Source organism: Vombatus ursinus, unplaced genomic scaffold, assembly GCF_900497805.2.
Source record: "Vombatus ursinus unplaced genomic scaffold, bare-nosed wombat genome assembly UNPS02014778.1, whole genome shotgun sequence".
Classification (NCBI taxonomy): Eukaryota; Metazoa; Chordata; class Mammalia; order Diprotodontia; family Vombatidae; genus Vombatus; species Vombatus ursinus.
Genome location: NW_020954556.1, coordinates 2,369,208 through 2,388,633, shown reverse-complemented (window position 1 = coordinate 2,388,633; position 19,426 = coordinate 2,369,208). Strand labels below are relative to the sequence as shown.

At 42.2% G+C, this 19,426-nt stretch overlaps 1 protein-coding gene across 1 annotated transcript in view; it reads right to left on the bottom strand.

The window, feature by feature from the left end:
• Positions 1–605, bottom strand: part of LZTS1 (leucine zipper tumor suppressor 1) — a 68,567-nt gene extending 67,962 nt beyond the window's left edge. Inside the window, exon 1 of the mRNA XM_027864977.1 lies at positions 445–605. The gene's annotated coding sequence lies outside the window, so the exon portion shown is untranslated. The remainder of the gene's footprint in view (positions 1–444) is intronic.
• Between the last annotated feature and the right edge of the window lie 18,821 nt (positions 606–19,426).

Here is a 19,426-nt window from a genome sequence, read left to right as displayed (position 1 = left end):
CAGCTGCCATGGGGCTCCCTTCTGCAGCTGGCTCCCACCACGCGCCCCCAGTGCCCGAGCTCTAGCCGCTGCTGGCAATGTCACCCCAGTACTTTTTTGGAACAAGGCTAGTCTTGGGGCTGGAAAGAGATTGAGCACATACAGGCAGGCACACAGTTTGGCACTGACAGATGAACAGACACACACAGACACACCGACAAGACGGGTCAGGGAGACGCACAAACTGACACAGATGAGCGCCCCTGCCCCCAGAGCCGGGGAGATCACTAGTACTAGGAGCAGCCAAAGACTTAACAGAAGGTAACTAGATCCCACACTGCCAAGACCTTACCTCCCGCCTCCTCCCACCCCCTTCGCCTTGGGGCTGATGAAGATTTTTGTTTTGGCTTTTCTTTTCTTTTTTCTTTCCCCAAGAGCAGCAGGCAGCGCTGGTGCCCATCCTACCTGATGGTATCCGTCCGCTGGTCCCGTTTGACCCCTGGAGTAAGGAGCAGAAAAACTTTCGGTGTCTTCTCTAGCTCAGCCTCTCTCTACTCGGGCACAGCCAGCGAGCCAGTTCTGAGGGAAGCTTTCCCAGGCACGGAGCTCCTACAGGCAACTTGGCTCACAGCCCAGCCTCTGTTCCTCAATCCATCCCCAACTAGAGGAACCCCAGTCAGGCAGGCGGAGGTGGGGCTACCTCTCCGTTCTCGCAGCTCATTGGCTCGGGCGCCAGCAGCAGCAGAGGTCCGGGAGCCCTTCCAGAAAGCCTTTGTTTCCTGCATGACAGCTGTACATTTGTCAGGATTCCCCCCCCCTCCCGCCCCCCCCATCTCAAATATGCACCAACTTGATCCGTGCTCGCTCTTGTTTCCTTGAGACTGGCTGGTCTCCCTTGCCCCAATGTCCCACTGCCACCCTTAGTTGCGCTTCTCTTCACTCCTTCTCCCTTTCACTTTCATTGTGGTAGTTTCTTTCTTGCCCCCCCCCCCCCCATTCCCCACCCCCCTTTTCCTTCTCCTTTTTTTCTCCCCTTTTTCATTCTGCCCTCCCCCACTCCATTTTCTAGCTATCTTTCTCACAGTTCTCTCTTTTCTCCTTGCCTCATACCCCTCCAGGAAAAATGTTGAATTCTTCCTTTTATTGCCAAGACATCTCTCGACCTTTACCTTTTTGGAACAGGATGGGGCACACCGTGGGTGTCAGCCAAACAGCTCCCCAAACCATTCTTCTCAGAGGCTAGGTTCTGAATGAAAGGTCAAGATACAAGGGAGGTACCCATTTGGTTCCCTTCTCTTCTCTTCAACAGATATTTATTAAGCCCCCATGGTAAAGTGTAATTGTTAATAATCCAGATTCTCAAGGAGCTCATAATCTAATGGAAGGGAAAGACATGCGTGAAAACACCTATGACGTAAAAGAGAAGGAAAGAAATACAAAGGAGTGGCCCAGGCAAAATACAAGAAGAAATTTCTGGAAGAGGAGACCACTTTTCCTTGAGGGAGGTAATGGAGGCCTTCATGGAAGAGGGAACAACTGAAATGGGCCTTGAAGGAAGGGTAAGACTTCCAACAGATGGATCTGGGGGAGGGAAGAGAGAAAGGAGTCCATTCCAAACAATGGGAGAAATTCACGAACAAAGATAGCTGAAAAGACAGACAAAGAGACCACTTTGAAAAGTGGGGCCAGGCACAGTGTTGTAAGTCATTTGAGGAGGGAGAGACCACTGGAGATAAAGCTATAATGGTAGCTGGGAACCAAATTGCAGAGGGGTTTGAATAACATGATAAAGATTTCATACTTTATTTGGTGGGCAATGGAGAATCAATAGAGGTTTTAAAGAAGAGGCGTGAAATAATTATAGTAATGCATTAGAACGATTACTTGAATAAGTGGTGGGAAGAATAGATTGCAAAAAGAATGGACAGGAAAGCAGAAAGACCAGTTAGGAGGTAATTACACTAGTTTAAGTAAGAAGAGGTGAGGGCTGCAAATAGGGTGATTGTGACTGGAGTGGTATTATAAAGGTAAAAATGACAGAATTTAATTGGATCCATTTATGTGGATGTGTGTGGTAAAGGGAAAGGAAAGAGCTTAGTGGTTACAAGCCCCAGTTACTGGGAAAATCAATCAACAATCAAAAAGCATTTGTTAAGCACCTACTACGTGGAGCTGGAATTGAGCTAAGCACAGGGGATATAAAGACAGAAGTGAATTGGTTCCCGATCTCTTCTAGCTTATAGAATCAACAGAAATGAGAAGTTGATGAGTTTGGTTTGTAGAATGTTAAGTTCAAGATGCTAATAGAAAAGCTATTATGCTTTATAGAGAACTTTGTATATATTATATATTTGATTCTAACAACAAATCTACGAAGTAGGTCCTATTATTATTATTATTATTATTATTCCCATTTTGCAAATGGGAAAACTAAGGCTTAGAGAAGACATGTGACTGATTCATGGTCACACATCCAGAAAGCGTCAGAAACAGGATTTGAATCTGGGGTCTCCTTTCTCCAAGTTTACCACTACACCATGTTGCTTTTCTAAGTAAAGATATCAGCAGGCATTTGTAAACATGGGCCTGGAGCTTCTGGGGGAGATTTTGGAAATAAGGACATAGATTTGTGAGTCATCTGCAAAGAAATGATCATTGAAACCGTGAGAATGGGTGAGATCACCAAGAGGGAGAGTGTAGCAAGAGAAGAGGATTAAGGACAGAGTTTGAGGGGGGAGGGGAGAGGGAGGAAGACATACATTGCAGAACCAGCAAAAGACAGAGACATAGCAATAAAGGAAGGAGATGAACCATGAGAAAATGCATTATTGCAGAAGCCAAGGGGAGGGAGGGCATTAAGGGGGGTATAGTCTACAGTGTTAAATACTACAGAAAGTGCAAAGAATTATAGTGTTTTAGAGTTAGAAGGGACCTTAGTCCAACCTTCTCAATTTAAAATAGATAAGAATAGAAAAGGAAGGGAGAGAGCCAGAGAGAGCCAGAGACAGAGACAGAGAGACAGACAGAGAGAGAGAGAGAGAGAGAGAGAGAGAGAGAGAGAGAGAGAGAGAGGATTTATTAAATACTTACTATGTGCCAGGCACTGTGCTAAGCAAATACAAGTAAGCAAAACAGTCCCTCTGCCTTTGAGGAGTTTACATTCTAATGAAAAGGAAAACAACACATAAATAAGAGGAGGAGGAGAGGAAGGAAGGGACCTTCAGGTTGTGGCATGGCATATAAATGACCTGGAAGTGTTATAGAAGCTAGAACCCAGCAAGATCAGGCCAAATCAGGCTTTGAAGGACGTGTTTCTTGGTGGGGGCTGGGAATTTCAAGGTTCCAGGGGAAGGAGGTAGAGATGATGGACCAAGTGTAGACCACAAGCCCTAGAGATGGATGACAAAATTGGGTTCAATGTATCTTAGCAGACTAGAATAGAGGACCAAACTTATAAAACTAGTGAAAAATATAAAGTCTTGCCCTTGGATTAAAATAAAAGACAACGCAGGGGCACAAGTATAGTATGGGGGAGATATAACTAGTTAGTAATTCACACGGAAAAGAACTACAGAATTCAGTAGAATGCAAATTCGATTAATATGAGACAGCAACCCAGAAAGTTAATGTGATCCTAGGCTGCATTAAAAACAGTTGGCATTTATATACGGCTTCAAAGTTGGCGAGTCAGTTTATATACCTTATGTCATTTAATCCATATTACTACTCTGAGAAGTAGGTACTTATATCCTCATTTTTCAGATGAGGAAACTCAAACTCAGAGGGGTTGTCACTTGTCTGGGGTCACACAGCTAGCAAGATTTGGAGGTGGGATTCAAAACCAGATCTCTCCTGTCTCCAAGCCCTGTTCATTTTCCACTGTCCCTCACTGGCTCAGGCAGTAGAAGCGTAGCATACAGAATGTGAGGGTTAGCAAACTGCTGTTCTCTGCCACTAGGTGGCTCAGTCGATGGAATGCTGGGCCTGGTGTCAGGAAGACCTGAGTTTAAATCCAGACTCAGATACTTCCTAGATGTGCAACCTTGGACAAGTCACTTAACCTCTATTTGTCTCAGTTTCCTCAACTATGAAATGGAGATAATAATAGCATCTAGCTCTCAGGGTTGTTGTGAGGATCGAGTGAGATCATATTTGTAAAAAGCACTCAACACAGTGCCTGGCACATAGTAGGCACATAATAAATTCTTGTTACCTTCCCCTCCCCCCTTCCTCCAATTGATTGGACCACCACTAGAGTACTGCATTCAGTTCTGTGTGCCATATTTTAAGAAGGATATTGACAAACGACCACTTGCGGAGGGAAATGACCAGGTTAGGGACAAACTCCAAAACCATGCCAAATATGTTTTGATTGAAGGAATCAGGAAAGTTTAAACTAGAGAATAGAAGAGTTGCCTTCAAGTATTTGAAGGCCTGCCATCTGGAAGAGGGATTAAACTTGTTTTCCTTGGTCCCAGATGGCAAAACAAGGAGCAATGGTGGGAGTTGTGAAGAGGCAGATTGTGGTTCAATATAAAGAGGGAAAAAAAAACCTAACAACTTCTGAACAATGAGAGCAAAAGTGGATGTGGCTGCTTCATGAGGTAGTGAATTCCCTATTCCTGGAGGTCTTAGAATGGAGGCTGAATGAACACTTGTCATTGTTTGGATATTATATATCATATAATATTTTATTATAATCTTTATTCCTGACTAGGGCAGGGGGAGGATGAGGAAACCTTTGAAGTCCCTTCCAATTTTGAGACCCCATGGTAAGTTTGCTGCTGTTATTCTTACATATTGCCTTTATACTTTGTTGTTTCTGTCCCCTTCAGCTTCCATTGGTATAGGACTATAGAATTTTTGGATTTAGATTTGAGATCATCCAGTCCAGGGGTTCTCAGCCTTTTTGTGTCCTGGACCCCTTTGTCAGTCTGGTTGTAGCCTACTGACCTCTTCTCAGAATTATGTTCTTAAATGCATAAAATAAAATACATAGGACTACCAAAAAAAAAAAAAAACAATGACAACAACCCAGTTATACTGAAATAAAGCTGTAATTCTTTTTCCCTATACAAGTTCATGGACCTCCTGAAATCTATCCATGAGCTCCAGGTTAACAACCTCTAATCTAGTCTAATTGGATCATTTTATAGATGAGGAAACTAAGGCGCCCAAAGATTAAATGACTTAACCAAGGTTCTATAGGTAGCAAGTAATGAAGCAAGACTTGACCCCACATCCTTTGACTTGAGCTGTGATGCCCTTGACACAAGAGCTTTGGACCTACAGTCAGAAGATTTGACTTGATTCACACCCAGGTAGGAAATCACTAGGTAATGGAGGCTGGAGCTGAGTCTGGAGGCTATGAATGCTGGAGAAGTTTACAATAATGTATCACACTACTGAGATAGTACTCAGGCATCTGTAAGTCTGACTAAGACTCATCTGGAGGACGAAGAGGTGGGTTAGTGATAGAGTTTTATAGGCTTGGCTAGGCACCTGAGAGAGGTAGATTTTCTTGGGGAATATAATCATCAGGTCCTAGTCTAGATCTGACCCTTCTTTGGAAATGGAGAGAGGATGACATGGCTTTCACACCATTCCCCCTGACTGAAAAACCTTTATCGGCCATAGGAGGCAGTTCATGTTCCTTAGCCTGACATTCAAGGGCCTTCAAAATCTGACCCCCAACTTACCTTACCAGTCTTATTTCTTATTACTTCATTACTGAACTGACTCATTATTGCTAGTGCTTTCACACCCCCACACCTTTGCTCATGCCTTTCTCTTTGTGTGGAATGCTTTCCCTTGCCTTCTTCACTTATCATAATGTGGCAAGTCCTTCAAGGCCCATTTCAAATATCACCCGAGCTGGAAAATTGATCTCTAAGATATTCCTGTTTGTACTGCTTATATGCCATTTATCACTTATTACTTAGTTTATTGATACTCTATTCATACTTTTTCCTATATATGTCTTTTCTTCTCTGCTGGATTACAAATTCCTTGAGAATGGGAACTTGTACCTTGCATAGAAATTTTCTGAATGAATTTTAGAAAATGAATTGAATTTTGTGCCATCTTGAGAAAGGAACAGGAATCGAGTATACTTTTATCATTCTTGGGAGATGAAGAATAGGTTTAGGGTTCTTGTTTCGTACAAAACTGATTCTCAATGATGGGTCTTCCTTAGATACAAGATTTCATGGAAGAGAAGAGTGGAAACTTGGAGATTTAAATTTTCCTCTCTGCTATAACATCAACTTACTAGATAACTTTAGGGAAATCTTTCCTTTCTCTGAGTCTCACTCAGTTTTCTTATCTTTGAAATAAAAAGGTTGAGCTAGATGGCCTCCCATGATCCAGTTCCATCACTCTATGATTCTATGTCAGATACATGCCAAGAAGGGCTACTGGGAGGGGCGTATGGCCTTCTGATAAGATCTCTTTTAGGTAATAGATTTGGACAGTGTTTGTGATTGGTGTTCCTTTGAAACAAAATGGAACTCCCATATATGATACTCTGTGTTAATGATGTTTAGGAGAGGGAATGGGGTGGGGGGGCAGAGGGGGTGGCATATGAGTAGAAGGGCACATGATGGTACATGCATATGGCGGTGTTGTTTGTAAAAGCCTCAGGAATGTGTGTTCCAGCAGGTGGGAGGCAAAGCCATAATTAGCTCCCTGATTCAGTGGCTGGAAGTGCTAACGTAATGGCTGGGTGTGTCTGCCCCATCACCCTGGTGGCTCCAAGGCAGACCTTCCTTCCCTTTGTTTGGGGAAGGAGAGATGCCCTTTCTCCTGCCTTCTTGGTTTCTGCTTGCAGACAGAAGTCTCCTCACTGATCATCTGCTCTGCCTCAGGGTCTACCTGGCCTGACCCAAGTCTGGAATTCCAGATAGCCACAAAATGCTTTTGTAGAATCCCTTTCTCAGTTCTCTATTCCTTTGTCACTGAGACTCTTGGGAAGGACGGAGGAAGTGTATGATGAAGATCACAGAATGAAGAACAGTAAGGACATGAGCAACGTCATAGTAGATTACTCTCATGGGCCAACCAAGCTTGGTACACTAAATATGGTACCCAGAATTTTACTGGGTAAACTGAAGCCTGCTGTAGTGTGATGGAATCAAAGATAAGAAACATGGAAGATAAACAGACAGACAGATAGCTAGATAGACAGATGAACAAACAGGCATATATGCCAGTTACTGTGCTAAGTGCTAGGGAAACAAATACAAAGAAATAAGAAGGTCCATATTTATAAAGAGTTTCCATTTTGATGAGAGAAGACAAAAATATGGAGGAGAACTTGAAAGTAGGGGGAGGGGGAGAGGAAGGCAGAAGGAAAAGGAAGTCATGTGGAAAGCATGGACATTCAGGAGGTAGAGCAATCTGCACAGTAAGTTGAACAGGGAATGAAGTAACCATGGCTAGAGCCCCCCATGAAATGTTATTGGGGCCTGGGAATCACCAATGAAGAGAATAGGGCCAGATCTGTCACTAGACAGCTGTGTGGCCTTAGGAAAGCCACTCAACTCTACTGTTTCTGTACTTTCCTCACCTGTAAATGTGATAATGATCTCAATCCTATCTACCTTCCTGGGTTGTCCTGAGGATTAAATGAGATCATGGATGAGAAAGTCATATAAGTATAAGGCACTAGGCGAATGTAAGGGATTATTATTATTTCAAGTCCAATAGCCCAAGGATCTAGCTTGGAAACTAAGAGAGGGCCTTTGTACTTGTCCATTGTCAAGTGTTGGACACTGGAGATGAAACATGTGGGGGAAATTCTCATATTTCCAGACAGGGTACAGAGGATGGCAGGCAACTTCTTTTTTCCACTCACCCTAGAAAAAGGTCGAAGGAGCACAGCCTTTGGGCAAATGTGTTATTACCACTGGGCCATGGCCACTCTGTCTATCCTCCCTCTAGAATATATGAAGCTCCAGGGTGCCTTACCAGAGTCATTATGTGACTCTAGCCACACAACACCCCATATTCTCTGGGTTTTAATTTACCTGCCTACTAAATAGGAAGAAATTTCCCCACTCTCTTTCTTCTTTGAATCCCAAGGGTATCTTAAGGATAAATGAAATAGAAAATGAGAAGCATTTCTACTTCCTAATAAGAAAGATACTTTATGACCTGAAGGGGTTATTAATTATTATCATTACTAGGATTATTAGTAGCTGTATCATACTAGTTGTAGGCTTAACCCATGGTTAGGGTAAGGTGATTGGAGTGGAAACACCCTCAGATTCACTGGGAAGGATGTGCAGACATCAGGGTTTCCATCCAATGATTCACCTCTTACCATCCCTCCTCTATCTCCCCAGTCATCACCGTCTTACCTTGGCTTTTGGGAACAACTGCCCTAAGTGTTAAAGTCGGTATAGAACACAAGATCACTCAATTTGCTTTCCCACAAGAAAACCAAGGCATAGAGTGAGGAAAGGATTTATCTGATGTTTCATAGATGGCAAAAGAACTCTGAAATGTGTCCTGGGAGGGCATGCAAATGACATGATGTGACAGCAATGGCACAAAATGTGCCATTGAGCTCAGAGAAGGCCAGCCAGCAACATTGGTTGGTACAAAGCCAGGGATGGGATGGAACTATCCTATCTGTGGAGTGTGTTAGCAGTTCTTGCCAACTGCTGGCAGGGCCCAAGTCTAAATGGTCCTTTCATAGAAGAGCAATACTGAGGCAGATTAGATAGAAACAGGAAGGACTTTTGGCATCTGACTTTATTTTCCACTTAGCTCCTCAAAAACCTACCTATCCAGCCTTTTTGTATATGCATCCCCTTGCACACTCTATGGTCCAGCCAAATTGGATCTTTTGATGTTTAACATATCCAATTCCATATCCATATCCATTCCATATCCAATCTTTGTGTTTTTTTAACTGGCAATCTCTCATGGCTAGGAAGGAAGGAAGGAAGTAAACAAATATTTATTAAGCACCTACTATGTGCCAAACAATATGCTAAGTGTTTTACAAATATCTCTTACTCATTTTGACATTTTGCAGTTTCTATCCACCATCCTTAGCTCTATCTTCTTGGATTAAGCAGAAAAAAAGTCCAGTCCTTCCATTTTCAAATACTTAAGTACAGTTATCATGGCTTCCCGTAAGTGTTTTCTTTTCCACAACGAACACCCACCTCCACCAGTTTTCTTTTTCAAACTAGAGAGATAGTGCTTGCATTTTATAAAGTGATCACCAGCTTTCAAATCAGCACTGCTGTCTTTCATAGAATTTCAGATTTGGGAGGGACTTTGAAGGCTATCTAGTCCAACCTGTACTTTATGCATGGAATTCCATCTTTAGCATCCCCAACAAGTGGTCCTCAGCTTCCAATTGAAGACCTCCAATGAGAGAGAATTCATTAACTACTAGAGCTACAATAGAAGAAGCCATGGGTAAGTGGCCATTGACCCAAGAAGATATTTTTAAAGGGCACCATATTGGCCCTGTGGACATGAGAAGAGTGGCTTTGGGCTCATTCTGGTGCTAATAGAGGTAAGGCAATCAATGCTTGTGTCTTCCCCATACTGTTTATCTGCCACTAGCCACCTCTGGTGTAGGCTACCATTGTCCCTTCAGTGGTTTTGGGAAAATTGGAAATAGGTATCTCTTCTTCCTGTAGCAATCTGGGCTCCAACATTCGAGATGAAACTGGAGGAAAGGAGGCATAAAGGATAGAAATGACAAGTGAACAAAATCTTTAATCCTTTAGAATAGAAGACTAGCTAGGGTACCTGGCCACAGGGGTCAAGGAAGGCACATGGGGTTTGCCAATTTCCATATGGTGTTACAATGACCTTAATGCCTGGCTACACTCCATGATCTCCTTCCCCCAGCGAGATAAGGACCATGTAAGGGGATAAGATTGGAAGATCCCTAAAGCAGTGGAACCAAAGAAATCTCCTAAGGTAGGGCAGGTGATGGTATCCTATTGACATTGGGAGCAGCCACCATAAACTCCCAGCCCCTCCCTCAGAAGAAGGATGATGTTATGCTTAAAAACTGGAAGGGGGAGGGGGAGAGAAACTACCTGTGGTCCATCAACCACACATTCCCTACTGCTGTTCTCTCACCCCAAAGCTTGAAGAGTTGTGAGTTTATTTGGGCGTATGTCTGCTTGGCCTGGGTTAGGTGGGCAGGTAAGTTCTCATTACTAATGCCTTGGGACTTAGTCTTACCCACAATCAACACATACACAATGTCTGTTTGGGGACCTGAATGCATTTGAGAAGGATATTAGACTGACTCCCTACCTGGTTTGAATCAATCACAAACAGATTATCTAGCATCTTGTTATTTAACAAGAATAATTGATTAAAATAGGAAGCTATCATCCATGACTTTTCTTCCCTTTATAGTCAAACTCTTAGAAACAACCTTACTCCTTGTGTCTACTTCCTTTCCTCCCACTTACTTATCAAACCCTTACAATATGACTTTCCACTTCAATGCCCAACTGAAGCAACTCACTCCAAGATTACCAATAATCTCTTATTGACTACATTCTAAAACCTTTCCTCATCTTTCTTATACTTTCTGTAGTTTGCTGACTCCCAACTCCTGACCCTTTCTGCCTTTGGTTTTTATGATACTGTTTTCTCCTGGTTCTCCTTCTGCCTGTCTGACCTCTCCTCCTCAGGCTCCTTTATCTGTTACCTATCCTCTTATCATGAATGTATACCAAATTTCTGTTCTGTGCCTTCTTTCCTCCCAGTTCTAGATTTATGATCCTATAATTCCTCTCTCTTGATATCATCAACTCCTAGTGATTGATTGAAATATCACATGTTTGCTGGTGACTCTGAGATTTATATTCTAGTCCCAAATCACTAAGTGTTTTGCCTGGATTCCTGACATCTAGGCTCTGTCCTCCTCAATTCATCCTATACACAATTGCCAAAACAAGCATTATAAAGCATAGATATGCCTATGCCACTCCCCTGCTCAAGATCTATCAATGGTTCCCTATTGCTTTTAATTTAAAATACAAGCCCCTCAGGTTAGCACTTAAAAACAAATAATAATCTGGCTCCAGACTACCTTCCCAGAATTATTGCATAATACTTTTCTTCATATACTCTACTTTCCAGTCAAATCGGTCTACTTGTTGTTACTTAAACTCAATATTATGTCTTCTACCTCCATGTCTTTTCAGAGGCAGTCCCTCATGCCTGGAATTCACTCCCTCCCTCCTCTCTATCATCTAACCTCTTACAATCCCTAGCTTCCTTCATGGATCAATTTATGTGCTACCTTTGGTTGGAGGCAAGTTTTTTCTACTCCCCCCTCAAATTGGCATACATATATATTTATGCACACACATATATATACACACACATAAATACATACACATATGCATGTATATACATGCATACATATACATATACACATACATATATGTATATTTATGCAGGCTCTCTCTCTCTTTCCACATTTTAATCTTCCTAATAAAATGTAAACTCCTTTAGGGAATATAGGTACCATTTTGGTTGTTTTCCTTTGTTTTTCCATTTTGTCACCAAATCACAGTATTTTGATTCATAAGGGATCAATCTCAACAACCATCCAGTTCAACCCATACATGAAAAGGAAGCTCCATTCTACTATACCTGATGAGTGACCATCTACATTCTGCTTGATGAAGTCCTGATGATATATTTGATTTTCTGCCTGCTGATTTGCCAAGAAGCACAGAAGGTTCCCTCCAGACCAGTTATTCCAATGCTTAATAGATTAAGTTACTCAGGGCCTCTTGTCTTGAATAAAACAATTTCTGGTAAAGTCTTTGCTAGCCCTCCAAGCCCTCCTCACCTTGTTTTCTTTTTTAGATGGTTTTACAAGGAAGCTTTTCCTTAGGATCACAGATTAGAGCTGTGAGAAATCACAGAGGTCATCCACTCCAACCTTGTCATTTTACAGATGAGGAAAACTTGTACCATCCAGGTTAAGTGACTTGACCTAAGAACATGGGCAGTAAATGACAAAGCTAAGATTTCTGACTAGAGAACAAAGTAGGTACACATTGATTGGGAAATAAATTAACAAATTGTGATATAGGAATTTAGTAGAAGAGTATAGCACTGTAATGAATGATAGATATGAGAAATTCAGAGAATCATCAAAAGTTCTGGATGCATGGATGGAGAGCAAAGAAAGACAAATGATGAGAATAATATACTCAATGACTATGATAACATAAATGGGAGAAAAAAACACTAAAGGCAACTGAACTCAGATTATTGGTTCCAGAAGACAGATAATGAAACAAACCTTTTTCTTCTCTGTAGGGGAATGAAGGAGTTGGGGTTGGGCATTAATGGCCTATATTGGTTAGTTTTAGTTCACTGTTTTTCCTTCTTACAAAGAACTGTTATATTGATGGTGGTTGGTCACAGGGGCTTGCATTAGGAGATAAGGATGGCATAAAAGCAAAAGACATCAATAAAATTTAAAAGAGAGTGAGAGCCAACCAGCTCTATCAATCCTGTTCTTTCTTGGAACTCTTAAATTCATTTAAACAAATAAAACCCATGTGATAGGAGTGCTGGGAAATGATAGATTTCTCCTGTGGGGAAATTTGCAGCACTCATTTTTCCCACCTGCTCCCACTTCCTCCCTGGGGGGAAGGCAGGGGAAATCAGGAACAAATGGAGGTGGTTGTGTCCCAGGATGCTAAAATTTAATTTACAAGTTCTCTTTATTCAGGTAATTCTCTCTTCCCTTCCTGCACCTCCCCCCAACACACACACACACACACACACACACACACACACACACACACACACAATTGCGTTGAGGATTCCACATTAGAAAGGCTAGGGAGCTAGGAAACTGACATCAGGTTTTGTCTCTGTCACTTATTAGCTTCGTAATCCTGGGCAAATCATTTCACCTCACCAGGACTCAGTATTATCATCTGGAAAACATGAGTGATAATGTGTACCTCACCTACCTTATAAGATTTTGGGGGAAAAACTGGTGTCAAAACTTTAATAAAGTTTCTGCTATAGAAATGTAGACCTTATAGGCTTATAAGGGTTCTTTCTCCCAGCCACAGAATCTCAGGGTTGGGAGGCATCTCAAGGATTCACTAGTTCAGTGTTTTTACCAAGCTCCAAATCCATATCTCCAAATACTTGCCCCACTGGCAATTCAACCACAGCTTGTCCAAAAATGAGCTTATTTACTTTTCTCCTACACTTTTTTCTCCTTATGGCTTTATTATTTGTCAAGACAATGTGGTATAGTGAATGTGGCACTGAACATGAAGTCAAGAAAACCAGGGTTAGAATGCCATTTTGTACTCTTACTTGTGTGATGTTGCTCAAGTCATTCAACCTGTTTGGGTCTCACTTTCCTCATCAGTAAAATGATGAGGTTGGACTTGATGACCAGTAAAGTTCCTTCTAGCTCGAAATCAATGGTCCTATGATTCTGTTATTTCTATGAGTGGTGCCACCATTGACCCAGTATCCCATGTTCAATAACCTGGGTTTATCATGAACTTTTAATGCTCCTTCACTTCTCATATCCATTCAGTTATCTAGTCCACAACATCACTTTCAGGCCACTCATTTCTAGGTCCACTACCACCACCTTAGGACAAGCCCTTATTGCTATCCACCTTGAACTAAGGTAATGCCTTCATAACAGGTCTTTCTTCTCTAGTCCAGCCTTCATACACAGGCAGAATAATCTTTCTGCATAGAAAGGGTCATGTGTCTCTTATGCTCAAAAAATCTTCAATGGCTCCTAATTGTCCCCTGAGAAGAATTTGAACTCTCCTGTCTGTTCAAGATTCTTCACAACTGGGCTGCTACCCTACCTTTCTAGCCTTAACTTGTACCACTCTCCCCTATATCCTTTCTGTCCCAACCAAAATGGAAGAGGTTGGCCTCCTGGACATACTCTGTAGTTAAGTTTGTGCTTTTCCCTCCCTCTAAACTTTTGGCCATTTGAAATCCTGACCATCTTTTAAAAGTTCAACTCAAATGCAACCTTTTCCAAGAAACTTTCCTTCTTCCCAAGTCAGTTGGTCTTCCCCTCAGATCTTGCACTTTGCTTTTTATTTCTTTAATACATTCAGCTAGTATTATTTATTGAAATGATTTGCATTTTATCTTAGTCCCTTACAAGATAACAAGTTCCATCAAAGTCAAGACAGACTCTTAACTTTGTATCCAAACCACCTCAGTCCATGGCATAGTGCTGGACACACTAGCTACTTAATAGATACTTGTTGAAATTTGAATGAATGCATGAATATACCTGCAATTTAGTCTAGGCAAGAGACAGTGGGGTCATTAGGTCTTGTATCTGAAGACTGCCCCTGCTACAGGGTTTTCTTCTCTCTGACTCTGATATTCTCTCTGATTACTGTGACTGGTTTGCTAAGAGCCTGTCTTTCAATAATATATATGGTATTCGAAGTCTGTGACTAGTTTCCAGTACTAACAGCAACATTGCTGCTCTTCCTTCTTCTTCAAAGGAGATATACAACAATTGGTAACTTGGGACACTTATTACCTTTTGCACAGATCTCTTCCTACCTCCAAGCTTTTGCTTATGCTGTATCCTCTTCTGGGAAACCCTCCTACTTTTCCATTTCTTACTTGTCAACTTTGTTGAGTTCAGAGTGGAGCTGGAAGGTCAAAGTAAGGAGGTGTTTACCATAAGCAAATAAGGTGAGGCAGCCAGTCCAAGATAATACTTAGAGAAAGTGGCTGATAGTCTTAGTGGACTACAAGCTCAGTGAGCCAGCAGTATGAGGTATTACCAAAAAAACTAATGTGATCTTAAGTGGCATTAAGAAGGCTATAGGGAGGTGTGTTCTACTCTGCACTGGTTATACCTCATCTAGAGTATGGTGTGCCTTTCCAGGCACTAAGTTTAAGGACATTGTCAAGCTACAGAATGTCTAGACCAGAAGTTAATCAACACGTATTCATGAAGCTCCTGCTGAATGCCAGGGACTGTGCTAAGTGCTGGAGATAGAGAGAAAGGCAGAAGACAGTCCCTGTTCTCAAGGGGATCAGAGCCTAAAGAGGTAGACAAATGGAAACAATTGCATACAAAGAAGATACGGACAGGATCAATTGGTGATAACGAACAGCGAAGGCACTGGAATTGAGGGGGGTTGGGAAAGACTTCCTGTAGAAGATGCGATTTTTGCTGGGACACGAAGGAAGCCAGGAGGTGAAGATAATGAAGGAGAGTCTTCTAGGCACAGGGGACAGTCACTGAAAATGTCTGGAGTTGGGAGATGGAGTGTCTAGGGTGAGGAACAGTAAGAAGGATAATCAGGCTAATAAAGAGCCTCTAGGCCATTTTACATAAGAATTGGGTAAAGGAACTGGGGATGTTTTCACCTGGAGGAGAGAAGCCTGGGTGGGTGGGGATATGATAGAGAACTATCTTCAAGTATTTAAAGGATTGTCGAGTAAAGAGGATTAAACTTGTCCAGTTTTGCCCCAGAGAGCAGATCCAGAAGCAGTGGGTAAAAGCTGCAAAGAGCCAGCAGGTTGGGGTTTGATGTCAGGAAAAGCATCCTAACTATCAGACCTGTCCCAAAGTAGGAATGGGCCTTGAAACAAAGTGGATTCACCCTCCTTGGAGGCTTTCAGGCAGAGGTTGGACAACCACTTGGGTAAGCAATAGGGCAACTAGGTGGCTCAGCTGATAGAGTGCTGGGTCTGGAATCAGGAAGACTCTTCTTTCTGAGTTCAAAGCTGGCCTCAGTCACTTACTGTCTGTGTGCCCCTGGGCAAGTCACTTAACCCTGTCTTCCTCAGTTTCCTTATCTGTAAAATGAACTAGAGAAGGAAAAAAATGGCAAACCACTCTAGTATCTCTGCCAAGAAAACCCCAAGTTGGGGTCATGAAGAATCAGACATAACTGAATAACAACAACAAAACAGTAGTGCAGAACCCCACAGATTCCTGTATGGGTTGGGCCAGGTTGTTATGAGATCTTTTCCAACTCTCAACTTTTGTGCTTCTTATATCCTCTGGGGGGCTCAGAGTAATGTTCCGAGTGCTCTTCCTCATTAATCCTATTTAAAGCCCTGGCTGGCTGAGGAGAGGGGGAGGCTGGGAGTCTTGTTGCAACTTGCAGCCTGAGGTTCCCTGCTAAGGGTGAGAAGCTTTCTCTGGGCTGTAATAGGTTTTGGGGAAGGTAGGATGGGCTGCCTGTCTGAGTTCAATTAGCCCAAGCCTGGGTTAGACAAGCTAGTAGGCCAACCCCGAAATTCCGTGGAATTTCCTGGGTCTTCTGTCTTAGTCAGTCCATCTATCTCCTCCTTTCTTCCTTCTGCCACTTCCCTATCAGTAAACCCCCCCCCCCCCCAGCCTGTGTTTATTGCCTGAAGTCAGCAGGCAGGAGGAGGAGGGAGGTGTGGGCTGTCTCATTGGCTTGTAGGATAATGAAGGGGTGAATCAGAACCAGGTCTTGCATTGACAGAAGTGACTTTATTGTGGACCATCTCAAGTTTGAGGGTTTGGGGGAAAGGGTAGATATATAAGACAGGACAAAAGGTAGCTTTTTGTCTAAGGATTTTCTGGGGATGTCCCTCTCTGGGATTAAAGTGCTCATACGGAGACTTCCATCTGGTTTTGAAAGCTGGAACCAGGCATGTCTGGCAATAGAATCACCAAAAAATAAAAAAAATAAATATGTGGTCAGAAAGCTGCAGGGATGCTTTGAAAGCCAACAAGAAGCCATCACTATGGCTTGTTGTTCGGTCATTTTCAGTTGTGTCCAACTCTCTGTGACCCCATTTGGGGTTTTCTTGGCAAGGCGTTGGAGCGGTTTGCCATTTCCTTCTCCAGCTCATTTTATAGATGAAGACCCCCTTATCTCAAAGCAAAGAGATGCTGGTGAAACTTCTGAAAAAGACAAACAGAATAAACCTTTCATATAGGTAAAGGAGGACCGCCTTGACAGTGTCATTTCATGGGGCCCAGGAAGAGTCTGTTGCTGCCCAAATATGAATTCTTACTCTGATACTTGAAATTCCACTGTTTGAACTTAATTCCTTTAGTTTAAAACCCGATGAGAATGTACATGTGCCTTCTAAGCCCTTGGCTTATCCCTATATCTGGGCAAGTCTTCCCTGATATTAAAATAATAATGTATCACTTTTTAAAAATGTCTTTGTGGTTGTTAAATGCTTTATGATGATTATTTTTCTCCTCCGTCCCCCTTCTTATTTTACAACTAGGGAGATTGAGACTAAGAAAGGTCATGTAGCCAAAAAATGCTAGAACTAAAACCCAGGTCTGTCTCCAAGTCCAGTGTTTTTTCCACCTATCAAAATTGGCTCAATAAGTGCAGCCTAAGAGCCAAACCAAGGTGTCTTGAAGCTTGGGCATCACTTATCTCATCCTCTTCCTCTCCCTCCTAAGGACATATCACCCTGGAACTCGACACTTTTGTCTGCTGATAAAGGTCATTCATTGGCCTGTCAGTTGTAACTTTCCTCTTTTGGGTCTAGTCAATGACTGAAAGGTTACTGTATTGGATGAGAAGGTAGAAAGACCACTAAATATGAGTCCCAGGCCCAGTCTCACCACTGGCAGGCAGACTGTCAGTATGGTGCTAGAGAAAGAACATTAAACTTTTCTACTGAGCCTGGTGTTATAGGATTTGAGTCCCATAATTCCTGGCTTTGCCATTTATAGCTAGGTGGTGCAGTGTATAGAGGGCTGGGCCTGTAGTCCAGAAGAGCTGAGTTCAAATGTGGCCTCAGACACTTATTAGTTGTGTACCCTGGGCAAGTCACTTAACCCTGTTTGCCTCAGTTTCTTCATCTGTAAAATGAGCTGGGGAAGGAAACGGCAAACCACTCCAATGTCTATGCCAAGAAAACCCCAAATGGGGTCATGAAGAGTAAGGCATTATTGAAACTACTAAACAACAACAACAATCTGTATGCCCTCTTTGGGCCTCGGTTTCTTGATACATAAAACTGGTGGCTGGGAAGGGTGGAGTTAAGCTAGATGCTCTCTGAGGTCCTTTCTAGTTCCAGATCTAGGCTAGTCATTTAACTTAATTTTTCCCCCATCTGGAAAATGAGAATTAAGTATCAGTTCTACATACCTGGTAGGGTTAGTGGTTTAAAAAAAAAAAGGAAATTAAAGTGTTTAGGAAAGTGAAAAGTACTATACCAAAATAATTCAGGTACTTGTAATGGGTCAGGCTGGCCTTGCAAAAATTCATAGGGGTTGGAGGGTAGGGAGGGGGAGGTCTCTCACTGAAGTACATCCAACTTTCCCAGCAATTTGCAAAAAAAACCTCCCAAGTTCTATGCTTGTTGCCTTTAAAGTGGCAAAGCAATTGGATGGAATATGTTATTTTTAGACCTTGAAGTTGAAAAGCGAAATAAATAAATAAATAAAATAATGTGAGCATAAAAGAATCATTTAACAGGATTGCACTCATGGGGAAAGGGAAGAAACATTATGTATTAGCTTCCAGTTAAGTGGAACTTGACATTTCTGCAGTAAGTGAAGGCACCACAACCTCCCCACACCACCCCAACACCAATTGCTAATAGTCCAATCATCACCAAGCAAAGGAGCATAGAAATGTGCCAGCTTCCTTTAGAATGTCTCTAGGGACTTGAGAGAAAATACTACATTTTTTTTAGATGATGGAATCTTCATCTGGGAATCAGGAGATCTCATTTTTGTGGATGTCTGCTATTCCTCAGGAGCAGTTCTAAGAAGTCTTTCCCTTTATTCTTAACCCAAAGCCATGGCCTCTCGTTCCTGGGGTTCAAATCCTAGCTGGACTTCCAGACTATAATCCATAGCCTACATAGTGGGTACAAGTTATTATCTTCCTCCCACCCTCCTCAACTTCCTACTTTATTCTGACTTTGTCACAAAATGAAGTTTTTAGCACTCCTAGCTTCGTGTACTCAAAAACAACAACAACAAAACGGGCTTTCTATCCCAGTTGTTAATAAATAGTGAACAGAACCAATAGATTCATTGGAATGATAAGATGAGGACCTTAGAGGTGGAAGGCACCTTAGAGGCATCTTTAGTGGGTTATCAAGTTCCACCTTCTTTTCAGTGAAGGAATCCCCTCTGATATCACTGACAGCTGGTCATCTACTCTGGTTTGAATTATGAATTTCCAGGAATGGATACCCACCTGCTTTTCAGGGGCTACTCATTGCATTGTTTTATCTCTCTACCTTTTAGAAAGGCTTTATATGAATGCAATGGGATATTTATTGTACCTGGGAAATGAAGACAGTTTCAGAGAAACCTGTGAAGATTTTTACAAACCAATGCAGAGTAGAACCAGGAGAACAATTTACATAACAACATTTTAAATATGATTTTGATGGACTTAAGAGCTCTGATCAATGCAATGACCAACCACAGTTTCAGAGGACC